Source organism: Strigops habroptila, chromosome 1 (assembly GCF_004027225.2).
Source record: "Strigops habroptila isolate Jane chromosome 1, bStrHab1.2.pri, whole genome shotgun sequence".
NCBI lineage: Eukaryota > Metazoa > Chordata > Aves > Psittaciformes > Psittacidae > Strigops > Strigops habroptila.
This window is the reverse complement of record NC_044277.2, coordinates 79759861-79783836: the sequence shown is the minus strand read 5'-3', so window position 1 is coordinate 79783836 and position 23976 is coordinate 79759861. Positions and strand designations below refer to the sequence as shown.

Here is a 23976-nt window from a genome sequence, read left to right as displayed (position 1 = left end):
ATAATCCACAAAGATTTGTCTTTATGGTTGTTTAATTCTTTTTCAATAATCATTAGATAAACTATAGACAACTTTATATAGCATATAGACGTTTTATTGACATCCTTCTTAGTAATTTCATCTTTTGTGTGTTTAGTCTTTTGTACGAATTACATTCCATTTATACCATGTTTATGGATATTTTCTAGGTAACTGTAAACTTTTTAAGTTTACTATACTGAAATTCTCTTGTAGCATCAGAACATTTGAACACTGCTAGAGGAATTTTGAACATTGATACAGGAACAGGAGGGCAGATGATTTATAAAAACAAAAGGTGTTTAGCAGATAGCAGGATGTGTGCACTCTGGAATAACTGCAATAAATGAAAGAATGGGTAGTTGATTCTTAGAGGCAGCTACATACTTACGGCTTTCAATAGTTGGAAAACTGTATGTGTTTAGGTTAAAAAGAACTGCCAGAAATTCAAAGAGCTCGACCAACTTCCTTGGGTTTTTTCCATTATGATAGATCAAAGGCAGGTGGGGTGGAACTAGATGATCTTAAGGCCCTTTCCAACCCTAACTATTCTATGATTCTATGATCTAGAACAGCAGTCAGGGCACTGCAAAGCATTGCTGTGACTGCATGGAGAGTTACAGGAAGTGGTGTTATTGTCAGAGCAGGAGCTGCAGCTGGTATGAGCATTGCTGAATGGAAAGGAGTGATGATGCTACTTTTAGAAGAGAAACATTTTTAGACTGGGTAGTGCTCTGTTGAATTTTTTTTCTTAATATATGTACTGTGAAGTATTTTGCTCTTCCTTCCTTCGTGAACAGGCTTTTGTTCCTAGTATTATCTATGTGTTTCTCCACAGCACCTAGGCTGTTTGGCATGGGATCCTCTTTTCCCATATTACCACCACCTCTCTTTACTATTTATCGTTACTCTTTCCCTGTTTGGTTGGTTGGGGTATTTTTGTTGTTGGGTTGGTTGGTTTGTTTGTTTTCACTTAGTCACCTTTTTATGTTGTGTTGTCCATCCTTCATTTCTTCTTTTTGGAAAAAATCCATCTGTGTGGGATCTGTTGTATTTTTGTCTCTAAGCTCTCACAGAATGGTTGTGGTTGTAAGAGACCTCTGTAGGTCATCTTATCCAACCCACCCCTGCTCAAGCAGGGCCACCTAGACCCAGTTGCCCAGGACCATGTCTAGACAGCTTTTGAAGATCTCTAATGATGGAGGCTCCACAAACCCTCTGGGCAAACAATGCCAGTGTTGAGTCACCCTCACAGGACAAAAGTGTTCCCTGATTTTCAGAGAGAACCTCCTGCATTCAGTTTGTGCCTCTGGTCCTGTCACTGGGCACCACTGAAAAGAATCTGGCTCTGTCCCCTTTGCACCTTTCCTTCAGGTATTTGTAAAGATTGATAAGATCCCCCCTGAGCCTTCTCTCCTCTAGGGTAAAGAGTTACAGCTCGCTCAACCTTTCCACGTATGTGAGGTGCTCTAGTCCCTAAATCATGCTTAAAGCCCTTTGCTGGAGTCTCTCTCCACTATATCCATGTCTCTCTTGTACTGAGGTGTCCAGCACTGGACACAGCACTCCAGGAGTGGCCTCACCAGTGCTGAGCAGAGGGGAAGGATCCCCTTCCTTGACCTGCTGGAAATACTTCACCTAATGCAGCCAGTAGCCTTCTTTGCAGCAAAGGCACCTTGCCGGCTCATGTTCAGCCTGGTGGCTAGCAGAACCACCAGGGCCTTTTCTGTCACGCTGCTTTCCAGTTGGTCAGCCCCCAGCATATACTGATGCCTGAGACTGTTCCTCCCCAGTGAAGTTCAGGACTCTGCACTTCACCTTACCCTTCATGGTATTCCTTTCAGCCCATTACTCCAGCCTGCTGAGGTCCCTCTAGATGGCAGCATGAACCTCAGGCATTAACAGCTAATCCTCCTACACTTTTCAAACCCTGCTTTTGTATAACTTTCTTCATGACTTTTGGAGTGATTAATACTATAATAGCTGAATGTTCTCCAAACATTAGCTTATCCTCTCAGTAAGTATCTTACATGGAGCCACGATGTTTACCTTTTTCCATAGAATAGAAATTGAGGCATAGAGAGAGACCATGGTAAAAAGTACAAGCTGACTTAGTGACAAGACACAGAGCACCACTTAATTTTTACAATTTTTTTCTCTTATTATAGCACAGTATGTGCTGAAAATGTGAGTGTTCAGCGTCTCTTTGTATCAGACCTGGCTCTTCAGTCAGAAACTTAAAAATAATAGGATATAATGGGAAAACACCCATGAAAGAAATCTAGTTCAAGTGACACGCTCAGCACCATATAGGCATAGCTGGCAGAGAATTAGATAAGGTCTAGTTCAAGGGAGAATGCTTTCATTGTGAAAACTTATATTTTCCCCTCCATTCAGCTTCATTCACTACAAATTTTCTGGCTTCTACACTATGAAAGACAATCTTTGCTAGACAACTGATGCCATGCTGTGACTTACCCATAGACCAGTCCATCTTGTGCAATGAGGAAGGGTACTTTTGTGATTCGGTGAAGGGAGATGGAAAGTAATCACAAGGTTTGTGTAATAATTTGGTTTTTTTTTCATATATGCACTATAATTCTGTGGATTTTATTATGCATAGATGGCCTTTGTTAATTCTGGAGTTCTTGGGTTTTATTGTTAGGTTTTGGTGTACAAGTTCACAGAGGTTAAAAATATATCGAACATGGAATAAAACTAAGAGAAATGGGATCATCAGGTTCCATACAGATCTTGTACTGCTTGTTTTGGAGTCTTTAAAAACACCACATTGATCTCTATTTCATGAGCTCATAAAGGAACTAATGTGCTCTCTTCCTCCATGTGGGCCAACACTGAGTGGAGAGAATTCCAATAGGTTTGACAGACATTTGCCAATACTGATATTTAGGAAAATGGGATCTAATTCTGGATTTTTTTTTTCCTCGTCCTTCTTACACTTCATCGTCTTCCTACAAATGCAACTGCTGGCTTCTGGGATCTCTGCCAAGTTTGCAACCAGAAATGAAATCAAGGAAACCATCTCTACTGTAGTATGAGTAGGTGTCATGCTAGACCTATCATTTCAGAGGATAAAGCTGCCTACCATGAAGACAGAGATGGCAAAAAGCAACCCCACAGTCCCAGGTAAGATATGTAACTCTGACTGTTTATCTTGGTGATTCCTATTTTTATTTTTATGTATTTTTCTTTTCCCATCCCAAGTTTTCTTGTTCAGTCTCCATGAATTTATGTCTTTACCCTTGACTGCCACTGTTTCTTCCTTCTTTCTTCTTTATAAGAAATAGGTTGGGTTTTTTTTTTTTTTCCCCTTTGCCAGCCTCCTCTCCTTCTGCTTCTACCACTCTTCCTTTATTTTAATGCTCCTTGACCTGATCTGTCCCCATTGGTAAGCTTCTGTGACTCAAAGGCCAGCTGTACCCTGTGGAGTTTCACATTCTGCCTTCAAAGCATGAAAGTTGTTTTAATCCTGTGACAATATTCCAGCTCTATACTTTTTCCTCATTCTCTGAAATCTTGGTATCATTTTGTCTGAAATGTTTTTAAACTATTTCTGCCTGAGGCAGACCATCAGCATAGAAAATTCAATCCTAAATAATTTGTTTGGTAAATTTATAAGCAACTATAAAAGGACTCTTCTAATGAGAAGTATTAGACAGTGTTAAAAATAGGTTATGATACAACCTTGTTTTAAAGTTACTGTCATGTATATGAATAAGTACATGGTTGTATGCCTGTTTTGTCTTAGATATTCATATGCTATCAGTATAAATAAATACTGGCTTTTAAATAGTTGACCAGATCAACAGGAACAGGAGTTAATGACAAAGTATGTCTTTTCTAGAGTTAAACCTTAACTCCCAAAGTTGGTCCAATTTAAAGGTGCAAGTGTATCTTGCAATAACTATGCCTGAATAAATTAATGTATCTCTAGGATAAGACTGGTTCATTCTAGCTGAATAAAAACCTAGCTGAAATATACCAAAATACTCTGCAGAAAATGGAGTAAGCACACATTCACTTACTTCGAACTTCTTGTTCCTGAATAATTCCACTAGATTTTTTTTTTCACTAGAGAATTTGGCTTAGGTGTGTGCATGTGCATGCGCATATGTAGAATAGGCTTTTGTATATATATATATATACACAAATTATTTCTGACTTCATGGTTGCAACTTAAATAACAGAAGACAATGTTAAAAGAAACTGAAGTTTTTACCTTAATTTTCAACACTCAATATTTTGTTCATAATCCAAAAAGCAGTCCAGCTTCAAAGAGCTACTTACCAGCCATGTATATACATTTCCACATATTTGTGTCTCCTTTCATTATAATGTAATTTGTGTATTACCATATTGAAAGCGCAACTTTCATTCTAAGACAATCTTTAGCTTTCTACTATTGGGCCCAACCCTAGATCTAATATTTCAGGAGGCAGAAGCACAGTTGGTACAGCCAGAAAAGAAAGTTCCATGATCTTTACCTTCAGATCAATGTGAAATGATTTGCCCAAAATAAGAGAATTTTATCCTTCCAGTTTTGCACAAATAAATGGGTAAACTTGGAAGATAGCAGAGATGTCTCAAAATTGTCAGTTCCACATGGATCACTGGGAACTGTGAATGTATCTTTACACACCGTTAAGTCAAGTGGTAGCAGAGATTAGGAAGCTTGAGTTAGATTTTGCAGTCTCCTTCTTTCCTGTGAAAGGACTGAGAATGAAAGTCTCTGGAAACCAGGAGCAGATGGACACATGGAAATTCTAATTTTTTATATTGATATGACAATGGGAAATGGAGAAGGAAAGCAGCGGAATTTTTTTTTTACAGATGTGCAATGCATTGCATTATGTATTTATGTGCCCAAGGACATCCAAAGCTAATGAACTTCATTGTCTTTCCTTGAAAGAGTAAAAATCTATCACGGTAGATAAATTTTTCAACTCTAAATCATTTCATATACAGTAGTAAAAAGAGATTCTCCCCACCCTCTGGCATTTTGCTGCTTTGCTTCTACCTCCAGGTGATGTGTTCACGTGCTAGTACAGCATGTTACTTAAATGCTGACTTGCTCATCTGCCAAAAAGTTGTGCTTAGGTGGTGGTCATTTCTGTTCCTACTGATGGCTACAGATCTGGGGAAATGACAGCATGACAGCAGTTGGTTACATTAGGAAGTCATACCAGGCACAATAAGGTTCTTGCCTTTCTTTTTCAATTGTCTTTTTGGCTGATAGTTCACAGCTGAAAACCAGCAAAATAGTCCCCACTTAACAGCCTAACAACAGCCAGTTATCTATCTATTCCTGTATTAGATTTTCTAATAAGGAAATATTTTTCATTGTTGCTTTCTTTCTGACTCTCAAATACATTTTTCAGACCCTGTCGTAAGAAAATTTAGCTTTCTTTTTATTTTTCTTAGGAAGACTTTTTTACAACCAGAGAAAGTCCCTTATGACGCTTTTTAGATGGAGCAATACTGACATCCATTGGTTTAATCTTATGTGACTTTGTTAAATCTCTCCCAACTAATGTACACATAACCCTCTACAGTATCACAATGAAAGGATTGGACTTGATATGATCCAAGAAGGATTGTGCTAAGTCCAATTTGCTGTATTAGAAACATGAAACCAACACAGATTATGAAAACACATTGCCAAATGTGAAGTACAAATACAGCAAGTGAAATAAAATAAAAATGGGCATCACAAGTATCAACTGGGGAAAAAAATATTAATGAGGGATTAGTATTGACACTGACTTTTTTTTCAGATAACCTCTGGAAAATGTGAATACCTAATATTATATGAACCTGTCTTGTTTTACATTAATCGTAAAACTGGTGAAGCACGAGGCAAAATGTAATCTAATAGCACAGGCAGTTCAGTGAAGAAAATAACTACTGGATGGTTTCATCTGAGCAGTCTGAGGTTGTAATTTAACTTGGCACCATGCTAATTTTTTTTTTAATACATCTATATATAGATTACATGAACATTGCTGTAAGATCACTGGTCGTATAGGAAAGTGGTTATATTTGATCAAGAAAAACACACCACAAAAAGTGGTGGTGCTTTCAGTATTTGTTATTATGACAAGCTAAGCAGATGAGGCTGATTACCTTAGACTTCAAAACCACAGAACCATTCTGCCAGAGAAGGGAGGACGACAGGCTTTAACAAAAACCTCTCCGTTTGCTGTACCCTCCCACCGCATTCACTTGCAAATCACTGTGTGCTTGGAAAAGCCTGCGCTTCCCTAGTCTCCAGCCTTCCCAGGGTAAGTGCTGCGGCTTCATCAGCAGCGTGTGCTCGCTCTCCCGCTCTCGTACTTGGAGGGAGAGTGTGTGTATGTGTGCGAGTGTGCGTGTCTGGGCATGCTGTGTGTGTGTGTGTGGTGTGGTGGTGGTGGTGGTGGTGGTGGTGGTGGTGGTGGTGGTGGTGTGTCTTTTTTTCTCCCTAATCAGGAGCTCCGAATGAAAGCCAGTCAGGGGGAGAGCTCCCTCTTAGCTTTGGTTCCCGGCTGTCCAGAGTTAAGTGATGCTGGGAGAAAAAGCCTGAGTTAGATCCAAGTAGGATCAGTCTTAGAAAATAACTGGAGAAAACAAGCAAAAAAAAAAAAAAAAAAAGGACCCCAATAGCTCGTTTTTCAGTTTGGTTGGGGTGGATACTACTTCACTTTCTCAGAAGCAGAATAAAAGAATATAAGGTAGGAGCCTTTCTTAATTTTATTTTCTTAAGCTTTTTGTAGTTGCTGCTGTTGTTATTATCATTATTATAGCATGAATGGTATGGTGTTTAATCAAAGCATAGAATTGTTCTGCTATATACAACTTTTTACATTTTATAAATATGCTTCGGAAGTAATGAGGCAAGGGATAGGAAGTAACTGCTGTGTGTTGTCTCCTCAAAGTAAACCGGTATCATATTTATTCAAGATTGAAACACTAAACATTTTTTTTTAAATATATGTATATCTATATGGGGTTTTTTTCCCTCCTAGTACACAGGCTAGCTTTTGAGCAGCAGTTCTCATCTGTATTCAGTTCTTGCAAATTCAGTAGGGGGGGGAACAATACCACTGGAATTGAAAAAACCCACGTTTCATAGTCTGTTATGAACATAGCATGAAACATTACATATGTGCCCTCACTTTCTGTGTATCTGTGCAAGTCTGTTACAGCTTTCACTGCTATTTGTTCTGCCCTGAATTGAATTTCAGAATAATTATACACACTCAGGGCAAATGCTTCTTATGAAGGAAATCCCTGTGGAGAGGCATAGAAGGGTGCATACAGGCGATATTTCAAATATCTGTGCATAGCTATATACACACAAATGGGAAAAATATTGCCAGGTTTGACATTTCAGTAAAAGGGGGGTGGGGAGAGAAGGGAAAAGGTGGAAGGAGGAAAAATTTAATCTGCACCAGTGTGAGCATTTATTGTCACTGCTGCAATAAAATCCATATTTGATGTGCTATTAAATTAATGCAGCACAATGCAAGGCTAAATCCGTGTTCCCAACTACTATTGATGGCATTGTCAGGTGCATTAGAAATTTGCAATTGGCTAATACTGTACATGATACTAGTTGCAGCTGTAAAAATCTAACAGTCCTTCAGTTTAAGAGAATATATCTGCACGTGCAATCAGTGATAAATAGCAACCAGCTATTAAAACTGACCTATCATCTCTGTTGCTTCCACACAAATGGAGCTATTGCCTGTAATCTTCGTCTTTCATTTCAGTAAAAGCCTCTGTATTAGCCCAACTGCACACCCGTTGCTTTTAAGGTATTTTTTGAATTATACAACTTGTTGTGTGTGCATGTGCATATATGAGCGTGTGAATGCGTGCACAGTGTAAGGAAGCAGGTTTGGAAAAAATTACGGGGTTTTTTGTGGTTTTTTTTTTTTTTTTTTTTAAGCAAGTAGGCTTTACATTTACATGGTGATATTACTGGAGGGGGAAAGCAGGGAGTGGAAGACAGGAACATTCTTCTGAATCTCTAAATCCTTTTAAAACCTGCCATTTACTAGGAACATTATGAGTCTGGTACAAGCATTTATTGATTTTCCACGTACTCAAACTTTTATGTTAATTGGTTACTTTTTGAATGTAATAGTAGTCTGCTATTTTAGAGAAGATGAAAGAATGAACTTAGAGAACTGGGAAAGGCAAGTTGAAAAGACAAGCTATCTATCTTTCTCAAAAGTTGAAAAACAGCTTTCTTGGAGTCAATATGGGCTTAGATCAAGAGAGGAGTACTTCTTACATTATAAACTGGTAATCTAGTTTGTGTCTGAGGGAATCTTTTCATATTTCTAAATACTTTATTAAATAGAAGTATGAATGAAGAGGTCATTGCTGTAGCAGTTTCTGTTAATTTTAGTTTAGCTTTATGTCCATGTTTTCTTCGTTTGGTGTCAAGATGATTTTGTACACTTAAATAGGAACTTTGTAATGTTTGAGGAATGTTGATTATAATACAGGTATTTGAAGTTGAATCTACTGATGAGGATTTGATATTTTTTGTTACTTTGGGTAGCATTGGAAAATACATCCTGATTGCTTGCTTTACCAACAATTTATGTTTTATAATGCTTTGTAATAGTTTGTGGAAAAGTAAATGGAAAAATATATCTGAAAGGGACTGTACTTAAGACCTTATATATATAAATAGTCTTGTTGCTTTGTATTCGAGTAAATGAATGTAGATATACTAAAACTTTGTACTTGCATGTTCTCAATAAACAAAGGATCTGTGAAGAAACTGGTGAAATACTGAAATGTGCTCACAGTAGACACTGTGGTTACTGTTCCTTTCTGTGCCTAGTTGTAGTTGAAAAATGCATTAAAATAGAGTTACATGTCAAAGCAAATGAGCTCATCATTAACTAAGTGTAGAAAGATAGATATTCATAAGATACACATCTATACAAGCACACTTGTATACAAATTTCAGCTAAGTAATATGAGTTATTTTTTCCTTGTTAACTCATTAAATGCAAAAGGCAGAAAAGATTAATTTGAAAATAATGTCTACCTCTGATTCTGAGAAAGTAATTTCCTGATCTCAACAAGATTTCTCAAGGAAGGAGTGAGTGAAAGAGAACCTGTCACATCTGGATAATTCTGTGCAGGTGATTTAGTTTCTATGGCTGTAACCATATTTACATTTACATATTTACATTACCATATTTACATTTAGTTTCTATGGTTAACCATATTTACAGCCAGGGCAAAGTAGTGTAATTTTATACCTTGTCACACCACTAGGTTGCAGCATTAGTGCAGGGGGTCAAATTCAGGTTGAAATATTGTTGAATGGTAGCAATGGGGAGAAGTTTCTGACTTAATATTATTTTTAATTAAGTCATTATTATGACTTGAAACCAGTTGTAATCGGACTTCACAATAAGTCATTGTTCATAGATTTGCAAAAATCTGTTGTACAGTTCATTCTTTAGTATTACGTGATAGACAGAAATGGAAGGAAAACACTGGTTATAATTTGGGCAGTATATAAGAGCTTAAAGAACCTTTTGTGAGTGCTTTAAGTGAACCACATAAATATATATTTTGTATTACCGTTGAAATGGCGATGGGCTTTTTAGTAACATACTAGTTGATGCATCATTTATTACAAAGGAGGAAAACTGAAACTCAGAAATAAAACTTCCTTTCTTATGAGCAGTTTAAATATGCCAAAGTAAAACATTATGAAGGGTGACTTCACATAAGGGTGCCATACCATAGCGCATTTCCAATTACTCTGAATAGTATGCAACTATCAATAAAAGCTCATACAGACTAAAGGTACAGTTCACTGAAACCTTGGTTGACTATACAATGCACATGCTGCCCATCCTGCTGCACCCTCAAACATCTGCTCTTTGAAAACAAACTAAAAATCATAAACAAACCAAACAAACTACCACCACCAAAAAAAAAAAAAAAAAAAATCCCAGCAAAACCCTAAACCCCAAAAAAAACCCCAAACAAATGAAAACAAAACCAAAAAAAACCCCCACACAACCCCAAAACATACTTCCTCTACCATCCAACTTTTGGAAAAACTTGAAAGCAAGAAACAAGGAAGAAACAATGTTTTCTGAATTCTGTCTTGAACTAAATGTTCCTTAAATCTCTCTTCAGGCCTAGAGGAACTCCTATGTTGAAGGTTGCTTCCTTTTTCCTCCCTAGATTTACAGCTCTTCAGCTTTGAGTCCTTGACATGGTGGCTTCCCTAACTTGCCTGTTTCTGTTGGTTAGAAGCTCTACAACAGAGTAATAGAAAAGAATCCTCATCTCTGGGAGCTGAGTGCATTACAGTTATCAGGCTGTACTACTACACACAGAAAAAACACAAGTAAACTGAGCACTGGTTTTGCCTTTGTTCTGTTTGCATCTGGTGGGAAACCGGAACACTACCCAAGCAAAGAGCTATTGAGCTTATAGGTTGTGTTTACCAGCTTATCAGTCTAATTTTTAGTATGTGGAGGATCTGCCAAAAATCTGCCAATTGAAGCGTTATACACATTTCTTTGTATATGCAGTCTTCCTGATTATGAAATGTCAGAGCCAGTTACTTCAAGTGTGTGTGTGCAGTAGGGGCAAACCAGGGAAAACCTTTGTCATGTACAGGGGTTGCATTCTAGCAAGCAGAATAGAATTTCTCCTTAAATTTATATCAGCTTTTTATTACTGCACTTTTTCTTTAAGCTCCCACTACCATTTCTTGCCTTTACTAACATATATGGCATAGATTCTATCTATCACTTTTTTGATAAAGAAGCGTGAACAGGAGGCATAAAGCTCTAGCAGTATCTCAGAGGTACTCCCAAGCTTGTACTGGCACAGGGCATCTGATCTGGGATATAAACTCAAGTCTGCTGGTTGGAAGTGTGAAGTACTATCTCTGTACCAAGAGGCTGCATCAGGGGAATACAAAGACTTAGAAAATTAACTGGGTATAATGAAAAGCAACATGACAGGTGTCCTTTTTAATATTGTTCCCACATACACATCATTCTTCACATAATTTTTTAATTTATTTGTAACTTCATTATGGTATCTCTTAATTGTAACTCAAAGTGAACTTTGAGTCATATTTCAAACAGTAGGAAATCATATAAAGAAGAGAGGATGTGTGTGTGTGTTCCTGTAAAGATAACAATTCAAAAATTAATTGAAAATAGGTATTTCCAGAATTCTGTTCCTCAGAAGCTAGAACTAGGTTCTTCTGTGTTTAACAGAAATAAAAAAAACCTCTACAAAATATTTTCTTAGAGGAAGTGCATAATATGTGAGACATATATGTATGGTTTATGATTTTTCTGTTAATACTCCATCACCTGCCGCATAACAGATTGGATTTATTGTATTCAGTGCTTCGCATTACAGCATAAAGAACAAGACACACCATCACTTAGCCAAGTCATATCATGATCCTTAAAAATGCATGCAATCCTCATGAACTCTGGAATGCTATAATATCCTGGTTTTTTAAGACATAAAGTATAGATATTAATGTAATTTTCAGTTCTATAATCAAGGCTCAAAATGCAGTGTCCAATGGGACTGTTAATTTTTTTCTCAAAATTAACATAAAAATATGTGACTGAACTGTTACTGTGTGCTTGTGTCTACCACACTTTAGTAGTTCACATGCTATTTACGCCTGTTTAATGAATGAAAAGGTTATCTTATTAATTGTTATGCTATCCTAATAGTAAGTACAAATAAAACAGATATGCCTCTGTCTAGGAAACTTAGATGCTATGCATTCTGTCATTGGTTCCTCTGAGTATCACAGGTCCACACCTGATTTTTACTTCCACTAGAATCAAGAGAGTTTTGTATGTAGAATTTCTTGAAAATGTTTCATATTTTACACAATAGGCAAAATACGTGCACGAAATCTTTGAGTTTGTAAATGAGGGTGAGAAAAGAGGTAGGAACCTAAAGTACTGGTAATTAATTATTTGAGGCAGTGTTCACAACAGAGGAAGGATGGACAAGTTTATCCTGCTTCTAAGATTTCTAAGAAAAAATATCCCATAAATGTATAAATTCCTTTCTCTTACAAATAGTCACCTGCCACTTTTTCCTATGCCTTTTGTATGGTGAGTGGAATTGGAACCAAAAATGCACAGAATGTCCAAGATACAAGACATGGTCAGTATCAGTAATGTTGCTGTGTTCACAGTGTTAGCATCCCTGCCTCTGTCCCCTGTCCTGGGGTAGTGGAATCCTTAGGTCCAAGGCTCCTGGAATCCTGCAGAGGTCTTTGTGCTGGTACCACTACCGCAGATGAAGTCTCCTAAAAAGGGATCTGGACACCCTTTTGAAAATAGATTATGAAAGGTGGGAAAAAAAGAGACCATTTCCTATTTCATGATGTTGAAATTTCCCTGACTCTGTCACATGGTTTATTAGGCATAGTTTTTGGTTTTTTTTCTTGATATAGTTATCATTCTCATAATGTTCTTTTAACAATACTGTCCTTCACTAGACTTTGAAATGGTGTCAGATACGGCTTTGAGAGGCATATGGGCTTCAGTTATGAATTGGGACTGTACTGTCATCTTTTCTCCATATATCTTTCAATGTTTTTGGTGGAGAAATGTGTACCCAACCTTCTTTTAGTCTTGCTTGAAAGCTGTGGATAGTATTACTATATTTAATTTGAATTAAAAAGAAAATGGCTTCTTCCAATCGTCAGATGGTTTTCTCTATTTTTTAAAAATACATGCACTTATAACCATGTTTTCATGTTTCATTCTTTGTTAGAGAAATATCTGAGCCTAAACATATCAAACAGGGTATGAATCTAAAAGTTTCTGTTCAGGTTCATCTCTGTTTCATGATAGATAAGATTCCTTGAAGACCTGTAGATATATTTTATCTGTGTGTCACCTGAAAATTAGTTAAAAGTAGACTTAAATTTGATTGATTTCTCTGCATTGAAGATTTTAATACATTCCCTAGAAGTGTACATATGCTAATTATTTGAACAACATTCAATTCTTAAAATAATGTGGTTTTGGAGTGGTTTTGTTTGGTTTTTGATGTTCAGGGTACTCAGAGGATGACCTGGATTTTCAGTACCAGACTGTCAGTTAGAAATAATTGCAAAAAAATACACCCCAAAAATAGAATAAATAAAAACCCCAAAACAAAACCAAAACAGAAACAAAGCACAAACCCCTCGCCCTCCAACAGAATGTGTTTAAAACAAAAAAATCCTAAACCATGTTGAATTGAAGCAGGAGGCTGACAATATTTCAGCTTTTATTTTCTTTCCACCTGTAAGGGTAATTTTTAATAACAAATTATGCAAATAACCTTTCAGAAAAAAATTACATCATGCTATAGGTCATATTTTCATTATCAGTATAGAAGACTTCTATTTTTATTTTTTTTTCATTTAGTAGGGAAAGGAGGGCTGGAGCATTTCTTATGAAGACAGGATGAGACAGTTGGGCTTGTTCAACCTGCAAAAAAGAAGTCTCAAGGGAGACTTTGTAACAGTCTTCCAATACCTAAAGGGAGCCTGCAAGAATGCTGGAGAGGGACTTTTTACAAGGACATGATAGGACAAGGGGGAATAGCTTTAAACTGAAAGAAGGTAGGTTTAGATTAGACATTAAAAAGAAATTCTTTACTGTGAGGTTGGTGAGGCACTGGAACAGGTTTCCCAGAGAAGTTGTGGCTGTCTCATCCCTGAAAGTTTTCAAGGCCAGGTTGGCTGGGGCTTTGAGCAACCTGGTCTAACATGGCAAGGGCGTTAGAACTAGATGATCTTTAAAGGTCTTTCCAACCCAAACCATCCTATGATTCTATCATTTTTACATGTCAGTACTGTTGTATTTTTTTTTTTTTTTCTTTCATTATAATCTTTATCCTGCAAAGAAAGCTATGTAGGGCTATTAGCCTGCTCTCCTGACTTTCTGCTAAAAATCAAACCAAAACTAATTAATCATGCTAACCAACCCTAGGGTCACCTAGTAATGGATTATAGTTAAACACATAATCTAAAGCAACGACAAAAAAAAAAAAAAAACAAAAACCCAAAACAAGAAGAAAACACCCCCCCCCATAACATTAAGATCTATAAACATCAGAATCTAAAAGATCTCTGTCATAGAATAAGGGGAGTTTCAGCAGTGATCAACAGCAGTCAACCATTTTATCAGCAGTCTTTAATCAAAATAGTCCTGTATTAAATGGTAAATAATAATGTAGACGTCAATTTATGAATGAGTTACTGGGTATACCCAGTCTTTTTTCAGCTATATATAAAAAAAAAAATGTTCCTTTCTAAGACTAGGGAGGCAAGACAGCATTATAACACAAAAGTCTGAGATCTGCTTAAGCATACATACATCCCAGTTCCCTGCTGCTTTCCACTTCCCAAGGCGGAGTTTTAAATAGTATTTTTGTCTCCTATTCTGCTTCTCATTGGAATAGTTTCCACAAGCTTTTGGCAGAAATCTGTAGTGTCCGTAAAAGAGCAGGACATAGAACACTATCCTGAGTATCATTCTAGGGAAGCATGATTCTTTTCTCTCTGTTGGACAAAGTTTTTTCTGTCATTAGTGTGCTGAGATGTGTTCTTTCCCTTGTGTAAAAGTATGGCCAAGGTATCACTGGAGCTGAAATCTTGGTTGAAATGGGTAAACTGAGCCCTAGGCATACTAGATATATTTGGTTCTCTCCGTGACTTAATACTTGGGGGCATTTTATTGACAGTTTGTTCCTAAGATCTTAAAAGCATATGTATTATGTGTTACTAGATCTATTTTTTCCTGGTAGTTACATCTGAATGGCAGATGTACAAATATGGACAAATGGATTTTCCTCTGTAACAGTATTCTTCATAAAATATATATTTTTGCATTGCTTATACGATTCCTTCAAATTTCTCTTCTTAAGTGGTTTCAAATGAAGTAGTACCTGATTTGACTGATTAATTTGAGAAAATGTTTTTTAAGGTGGAAATGTATTATTTTTAAATTCATTTATACTATTTAGACAGTGTTTAATCATTCTGATGATCAGAAGAAACTGATCTCATTTCTAAAATTTAAATATGTGTGTGGAATATATGTACAGAACGGAAAACTAAGACAAAACTATCAATCTGATCCAGTGGAAGGTGTCCCTGCCCATGATAGGGGGGTTGGAACTAGGTGATCTTTAAGGTCCCTTCGAACCAAAACCATTCTACAATTCTATGATTTCTGTTTTTATCCTTGACTTGCAAGGTATCTGAACCCACTCTGAAACACATGTGCTATTAGCGAATATATCCTAATTGTGGCTTGGTTTCCTCTAGCTTTTTATTTGAGGTCAGAGTAATGACAATTAGAAAAGAAAGATTAGCTGAGACCTAGTGTATTGTAGCAACAATGCCATTAAAGTTTTGATGAGCATAAATCTCCAAGAGAATTTTGAAATCTGTGGTGTGAGTTAGAAAGGTCACTGGGCTTGAGCTATTCTAAATTGGATACCTAGAAGTTTGTGACGGTGGAGGAGAAATCAATTAGTGAAGTTCTGAAATGCAAAGGTTTTTTTTAAACTTAACACTGTAATTACTATTAAATACATCCAGGGGTTTAAATTATACTTGTTATACTAGTCTTCTAGAACAGATCTTACAAATAGCCATTTACAAGTGAATCTTTCAGGTTTCCATTTATAACAACACCCACTTAGTTGGAGTTAAACACAAATGGTAAAGCTCAAGGTAGTTCAACTTTCTAAATCACAGGACCAAAAACCTGTGTTAACACAGCAATGCCTTCTTGCTAGATTTTGGTTTATGTACATTCAGAAGAGGAAATACCCACCTTCCTCCATGGCTGCAGCCATCAAAATCCAACCAGTAAGTGCTTATGTACATAGGGTTGGAGGTGTTTTGCCATTTGGACCATCTGTGAAAGCCAGGTCTAATGGAATTATAACAGCGTTAGGTGGATCAGTCCCATAGCTGCCAGTTAAATGGTTCCAGCTCAGTCTCTGGAAAAGCATCCAGACAGTCTCGTCTTGCAGGTATACATGACTATCATGTAATTTCAGTGATGTGACTCTGGGTATGCCGGTTAGAGTCCATTTCTAGCTCTAGAATATTAAAATCCATCTTTTCACTAAAAAAGAGCACACAAGTAAAATCATGATACCTCAGCACTAAAAAAGAGGATTCCTGGGCTAGTTTAGAAGACATTATCATTATAGTGGATTAAAACTGGACAATTGGTTATCGGGACAGTAACATGAAAAAAATGTGGTGTCATAAAGGCGTAATGACTGCAAACCCAAAAAGAATATTTTAAAGAATTAAATTCAGTTCTATTTCAGTAAACAGAATTCATCTCAATGATTCTAATGCGTAATCAAGCACTGACTTCTCAAGGGTAATCCATTAGTGCTTTAAAATATATGAGCTAAAATGAAGTGCAGAAAAAAATGCTTGAAGATAACTTGCTATGTTTCTGTGCAATCAGAAATACTGGCAATGAAGATCTTGATAATGCTGACACAAATACAGTTCTTTTATAATCTTGACATTGTTTAGGGCCTTTTCTCTTTAAAGGAAACAGTTACAGTGACTTAAAGAAATTTGCTGGTGAATTTTAGTAGGTTTATATTCTGAGATGCTGAGTTTCTTTCTGGCTGAAGGCTGTGAATACTTTTCAAATGTTTCTGTTGTATTTTTTAACAGATAAATGAAGTGTAGTACATGACATAATTGCCAGTGAAGTAATTATGATTAGAAAATTTTCGTCCCCCAGAAGCCTTTGAAGTTTTGTTTTGGCTTCGTGCAGTTAGCACACTCTGACCTGTTCCTATCATACAGTACTATTCTTTGAGAAGGATGAGGTTTTGTGGTGGGAATAGAAGAGCTTTCATTTGACAGTGAGAGATCCTATAAGCTGGAAACACAATTTCTCACCTTCTATACCACACAGCTCTTTTAAGAGTTCACTAAATTTGAGATCAACTTTTTTTTTCATTGCAATTGGGAGGTAAAATGAAGTGGCATAAAAGAATAATTCTTAATGTATAAGTTGTGGAACTTTGATAAATTTTTCTTTAGGGAAGACTAAAAATTGTTGATGGGTTTAGAGTCACTTTGTCTTGTGTCTGCTTAGTTTTTATTCATACATTTGCACATGTTCTTTGCACTCCCCTGTTCTAAAACGAAATATATCATTCTAAATGCTCATTGCTTGTTCATTGCAATTTGTAGGAAACTTAAGCTTTAGTAAAACATTTATTCTCTCCACATTCATTAACTCTGGTAAGTCTCCACATTTCAGCAGTTTGTCAAAGTAAGCAGAATGATGTTCATAACTTGCTAACCAAATAGAAAGTCAAATGTTGATAACATTTCCTGAAAAGTTTGTTCATTTTTTCAGATGGGAATCTAGGAATGCAGATACTTTTAATCTTTTAGTGCCATCTTGTGGCAAAAGGATAACGAAACCAGGAGGTACCCTCTTTTCTAGCGCAGTTTCTATGCCTACCAGCAAAATATCTTGCTTTGGTGATAGGTATATATGTCTGAATTTTTATAGTGACTGTAAAGTAGCAAACCAAGTCATGCATAGGACAAAGCTCCCTCTGGTTGCTGCTTCATCTTCTTACCTTTTTTTAATCTTTTCAAGTGCATACTATAAATATTGATTTGAGAAATCTTACAAAAATTTACCATAATTGCCACATAGAAATAGATATTTAGTCTGTAATGCATTAGATCTCTGTAGAATACTTAAATACTTAACTAGTTTGAGGTAATTGTCAATAGATTTTTATTATATTAGTGTGTTAAATCTCTGTAGAATACTTTATACTTAGCTAGCTCAAGGCAATATTCACTTCAACATTCTGTAATGTTTAACAGAAAGCCAAGAAAGCTAGCATTCTTGTTTTTCATTTTATTTTCTAGTTTTGGAGTGGGAAAATTCATGCTAGCCTGCATCCAACAAAGCAATAACAGCACAGGAATGCTGTTTATTTTCCTGATGTTTTCATTGGGATTCAGCAAGATGAGTGGTTTTGTTTCTGCACTAAATGAATACTAGTTTAATACCTGAGTTTTTGAAGATAATGCTCGTAGATACCTGCAATCGGTACAGATCACATTCTCGCTCAATTTCCTAAAGAGTTTCCCATGTGATAGTCCGTATTTGTTTACTTATTTATCTCTGACTTCCAGTCATGCTGAAGTTTCTAGATGCAAAAATACTACTCCCTGTCAATAGCTGGAAAGAAAATCAAGATGTCAGTCCTGCTTTTACTGAAGCCAGTTTTCTCATTCTTTCAAAAGAAAGGATGGTTTTTAATTTTTTTTTAAAGACATTTACTGTAGTCTGGTCCAAATAACATCCAAATATTTTTTAGTCATTAAAGATCAATTGCAAATTATAGCTTTGTGAGTTATAATAACACCCTTTTTCAGACAAGGAGTATGCAAGCTTATAAAAATTAAAAGTGCTAATACCTCAGGGCTAGAAAACAGACTGGAATTTTGAATTTCAGTCCTGTACTATAGCCACAAAAGACACGCACACACATAAAAATACAGTATTTTTGATAGTATATCCTCCTAGCTGCAGGAGGAAATACTATGAATCAAATTGAGTACCAAAGGAGAACACTGTTAAAATCTTGTCTTTAAAATTGAAGTAGTATTCCAGCTGAATACTCTTGCAATGTCAGATACTTCCATAACTTCCTGTACACATGGTCAATACCGCCTTGTTGTATTTTACATGCTTTCCAGACTTATACAGAAAATAAAAATATAAGGATGTTAAAACAAGATATGTTTTAAAATATATATTAAACTTGAATGCGATTTATGATAAGCAGTCGCGATCTGAGCGTACAGTTGTATGCTGCACCACCTCCTGACTGCGATAAATCAGTCAACAGCTGAAGCATTCCTTTTGGATGGTTAGAGACTGTGTGAGTTCTCTGATTAGGGTTAGCTGGGTTGGGTAGAGATAAAGATCCATTGCCTATCAACAGGAATGGAAAGACGAATCATAACATTAAGGTAATAAGATACAGAATTTAAACAGTTTTGTGCATGTATGTGATGATGTGATTGTTAGAATTTTTCTTCCGATCCCAGTAGAAGTATCTTGACACCTAACATACTCGAATGCTTCTCTCTCTTTCTGTACCTTTTGGTGCCTTCTATAGTACACTTTGCCTACAAGACTAAAGTGGATGGGGAATTAATTAAAGAAAGAATTACAATTGCCCATTCCAGTAACTAACATGGTATTCCCTTACAAGGAAGACCAACCTAAATATGTGACATAGTCTTTTTGATAGAAAGGTGTGAAGCTTAAAGCATGACTCTAAATAGTATTTGTATAAAGTTATGGTATTATGACACACAATAATAAATCCAAAATATCATTTGTAGCTTTTTCAATCCATATAAAATAAGTTTCTATATCATTCTATGATCTTTCTAAGCCTAACAGAGATGTTTTCTATAACTACAATTTCTAGGGCTGGTAGAGTTTAAATTTTCTTACATTGAAAAGTATAGTCAGTATTTATTCATTAAACAGTATTTTCTGTCATTTCAAAGTAACCTGTGAATGGTCTGTAAAAATGATGTTTTAAAAAGCTTTCTAGAGAGTTATTTACCAAAATTGCATCTTCTTAACATCTTATTCTGGATGAATGCACATTTGTGTATGCATGGCACTGTAATTTTCATGTAGTTACATCTAACGCAAACTGAGTGCAGAATATATGAAAGTCTATTTAAGAGGGGAAAAGTAGAACTCTGTTAAATATATTAAAGATTTTAAAATTTTGGTTCATGGGTTTTTTTCAATGTATCTACTTATAAAAGCTATAGGTAAGGCAGGCAGCATGCTTCACCTGAAAAATGGAAACAGGCAACAAATCAAGCATATATGCAGAAAGATGATGTAGCATGTCATAAATTATCGAAGAGAGAGTCTCCAATGAATAGTGGTTGTGTTTATGCAGTGCAAAAAGCAGAAATGTAACTGTGATAAGTCAGTGGATGTTGTGGAGGAACAGAGTTTCTTGGATTGACTGATACACGTACCTGAACCACTTCAGGAAATGAGTGAATGCTTATTTGAACAGAAGAATTTTGAAATTTGAAGAGAAAGTGTTCTAAAGCTTGTATCTCTTAATTCACATGAGAACGTACTGCACCAGCCTTCAGACAATGAAGGAAGAGGCCGTATGCAAAAGAGGAGTGGTATCCAATGATTGAAGAAATACTGGTTTGGCCAAGGATTTGATTAGAAATTATGCTGACATGAGATTAAGAGAATTTATAGAGTGTCATGTGGATAAGATGGATGTAAAATAAATTTAAGGGGTAAAAAGAAAACGTAGATAGTTAGGAAAGTGTTTTACATGAAATAATCTGAAGTATCAATGGCTCCATTGAAGTTAGAGAGGGAAGAGGAAACACAGTCCATTGAACTGATTATTCCTATTTAATAATCAGTGGAGCTTCTGGATGTGAAAAGAAAACAAATTAATGATTTTGTGATTATAATCAGGAACACCTGGGACTCTCTATAGTACCATTTCAGAACACGTTTTTGAAAGAAGTGGAATTGCTAGAATTTCTTCATCTCAGTTTCCAAATCCCTTGTATACTTTCTCTGCAAATCACACCTGTGAATAGTACACTTCTCTTTTAATCCCAGTGTGCATAATTTAGTTAGATTTTTAGGTAGGTAAGTAAATACATTATTTATGCTGGAAACTGTTAGATCCTGTATATAAAGGGGAGATAGAAAAGTGCCTGTCACAAACCTTGTCTAGATGATAAAAAAGAAAAAATGTTTTTTAATACTGTTTCTGGAGTTAGACTGTCATATCTGGTTGATTGCTGATCTGTGGAAGTCATAAATTTAGTGTGTTCTCCTGACTGTCAAAATTATTTATGTCTAGTGTGATTACAAGCCAGTCTAAGCAACATGCACCTAGACTGTGGCAGTAAAAGTAGAAAATTCATCCTACTCTACAGCTGTGATTATATATAACTGACATGTTTCAGGGCCTGAATGCCCAGAAAAAGTCTAAACAAGTCATAAAGGTCACAAAAGTACAGGATCCCAACAACCATGGGTGCTGTTGTTACATATAGGACATAGATTTACCATCTTTTCAGACACCTGCAGAAACAGTCTGAATGAATTTGTAACTATGACTTTGTCCTTCAGAGATTAAAGTATTTAGGGCAAATGAGGACATACTATTGAAATTGAGACCTGCTAAAATAAGAGTAGTGACACTCATATTTCGGGTTATCTACATTTTGGAATTAGATTAAAAGATCTTTCCTTTGCCAAAGTGAACTTGGTTGTTTTCTCATGAAGAAGAACAGAGAAGCCGATGTATACAGTGCAAATGAAGCACTTTTTTCCTTCCCTACTTTTTATAGTGTAGAAATAATTTAAACTGCCTCTGAGGTATGAATATAAAAATAAGACAAAATTTTAAATTTTATTTTATTTCACTGGTGTAATGAAGTCTATGTGCTTCAGAAATAAAACTGTATTTTCCTGCAATGGATTTATATCCAGCTCCTTTGATGCAGAGCACACTGTGAAACACTGACATGGAGATAGCTGTCACTTTTGAGTATTGTAAAGAGAATTCAGGAAACAAAACACAAAAGAAATCATAGTTCATTAAAAATGGGAGCAAAAAGTCCTGCCTTAACAGATGTTATATCATTTTTTTCCCCTGGTTTAACAGTAATTCAGCAATAGTCTTGCAATGTCTTGTGCAGGAAAGAAAAATTTTCAGAGAAACTAAACCCTTGTGTCTCTAGAACTGTCTCTGTTCAACGGAATTCAGTCAAATTCTCCTCAGTTTAAAGAAAAAATCTCCACAAATTCCAGTGGTTTTATGGTAGTGTTAGACCAGGTTACAGCTCTTTCCTAGCTCCTCAGAGTTTGTGACAGCTGATTTACATGAGAAAGGAATGGTAACAAAGATCAGCTCTCCTGCTTTATTTTCTGTTAGTTGCGGTTGCGATCTACAAGAACTTGACAGTTTTTGCACTTTGAACAGACCATACGAGGATCTTTATTACTCCTTATTAAAAAAAAAATGATCCCAAGGGAGGGTAAATAAGAGTTAATTTAGAATGATTCTTTCTGTGTGTTTTCATACTTCCTCTGAAAGGCATTTTGGTTAACAACAGCAGTCAGGTGCTTGTCAATTAGGCCATGCTTGAAATATTGTGTACTTGTTCATGCATAAGAGCCATGCATTTGAAGAACCAGAAGATGCAGGGCTGGACAGCACTGCAGAAGCTCCTCACTGTCTGTAGATTTCTGATGCCATCTTCCTAATTAGAGGGAAAGAGTTTGCCTTCAGGGAAGGTTAAAAGTCACCTCCTACAATGTATTGCGATCTTGGAGGATGTACTAAACTACAGAAGTTTGAGGGCCGTGGTATGTTGTTAATGTGCTTTCATGCATGGGAGACCCCAGCATTTTGTCAATTACTTAAGCTTGTGTTTAATTTCTATTAGCATTGACAGGATTTGATCATCTGTATAAATTTTAGTACATTTAAATTGTTTTAAACAATATGTTTAAAATGTTTTTAAACAAAGTGTGCAGATATATACACAGTCATCACCCTCATGTGCTTTGGCCAACTTAGTCCTTAACCAAGATTGTGCCTTGTTCTGAGACTTTAGTTTCTTAACAGAAAATAAGAATAAAATGCCTCTGTATTTCTGAGAAGAACTTGATGTTAACCATCAACGTCGTCTGTCTCAGTTTGTGCTTAGCAGTATTGTGTTCAGGACTTCTAATTTTTTCAGACATTTTATTGGTTTTCACCCAGATTTTAATAAAAGTGTAATGTTCATTCCCTACATAATTCTTAGAATTATTTTTCCAGTAAGTATTTGTCAGGTAGTTGGTTTAATTGATTTAAAGACCAAGATGAGCATTCTGCTTTAGTAGTGAAATGTGGAGGACAGTTGGAATGAATGAATTATATATACAATACATGTGATCAGAGCTTGTCCTGGAAGAGAAGTGCAAAATGAGAACCTACACTGAGCTGATCATTCTTATCACCTGGGAAGTGCTTAATTGCACTTTTGCTTCAGGGTGCATTAAGCAGAAATGTTCACATCCAAAGCAATATATAGAATTATGTATTTAATAAAATACCAATATGCTATCTCAGTAAAAAGGCTACAGAGTTGTAAGTCAAACACTGCCAAGTATTTTAGAATTAGTAAATAAAAACAGAAGACTATAAGGTAAAATTATAAGGGAAATCTAATCACGAGCTTTCATTTCTGGGCTTTTTTTATCCACATATTTTACTCCTAAAATTTTAATGTTCGTTGTGTTATCCTTTATTTTCTCTTCACAAGCTTTCCAGAATTATAAGGGTTGCTTTTGTAATGTTTCTTACATCCCACATTGCCCAACTGTTACTCAGAACTTGATCACTTACTTTCTGTGCTGTGCCTGTGCTGGTATTTTGGTGTTCCTTTTACACATGAAGTACTTTGCTTAGGGCATACTTCTTACATTCTTTGCTTTTTACTTCAAACTGGAGTGTTTGACTTTCATCTGTATGATGTAATACAGAAAAATATAAGTTGAATACTTCGAAATCCTGTTTTTTGTGAACAAGACTGGGGTTCACTGTGACAGGGTAAAAGGAGCTTGAAGTCCTCTGTGAGAAATTTTATTATGTAGCTGAAACATAGAACTTACTGAAACAAAATATATGAATTCTGGCTAAGCATAGAAAATTTCTGTTCTAGTGGGTGGCCAAGTACTGTGACACCTCTTTCAGGTATGATCTTCCTAGGCTGTATCACTAAGATGCACAAAAATTGGTTAAGCTTTGATAGGCCTAATTTGA

At 36.0% G+C, this 23976-nt stretch overlaps 1 protein-coding gene across 5 annotated transcripts in view; it reads left to right on the top strand.

Annotated features, from left to right (window-relative positions):
- The first annotated feature begins 6101 nt into the window (after window positions 1-6101).
- CDH10 (cadherin 10) overlaps window positions 6102-23976 on the top strand; it is a 93943-nt gene continuing 76068 nt past the window's right edge. For 3 of the 5 annotated variants that reach the window (XM_030496596.1, XM_030496569.1, XM_030496597.2), the window contains exon 1: window positions 6308-6749. The gene's annotated coding sequence lies outside the window, so the exon portion shown is untranslated. Of the gene's footprint in view, window positions 6750-7812; window positions 7836-23976 lie in introns of those variants that run through there. The other 2 variants (XM_030496577.1, XM_030496595.1) reach the window with 2 other exon arrangements.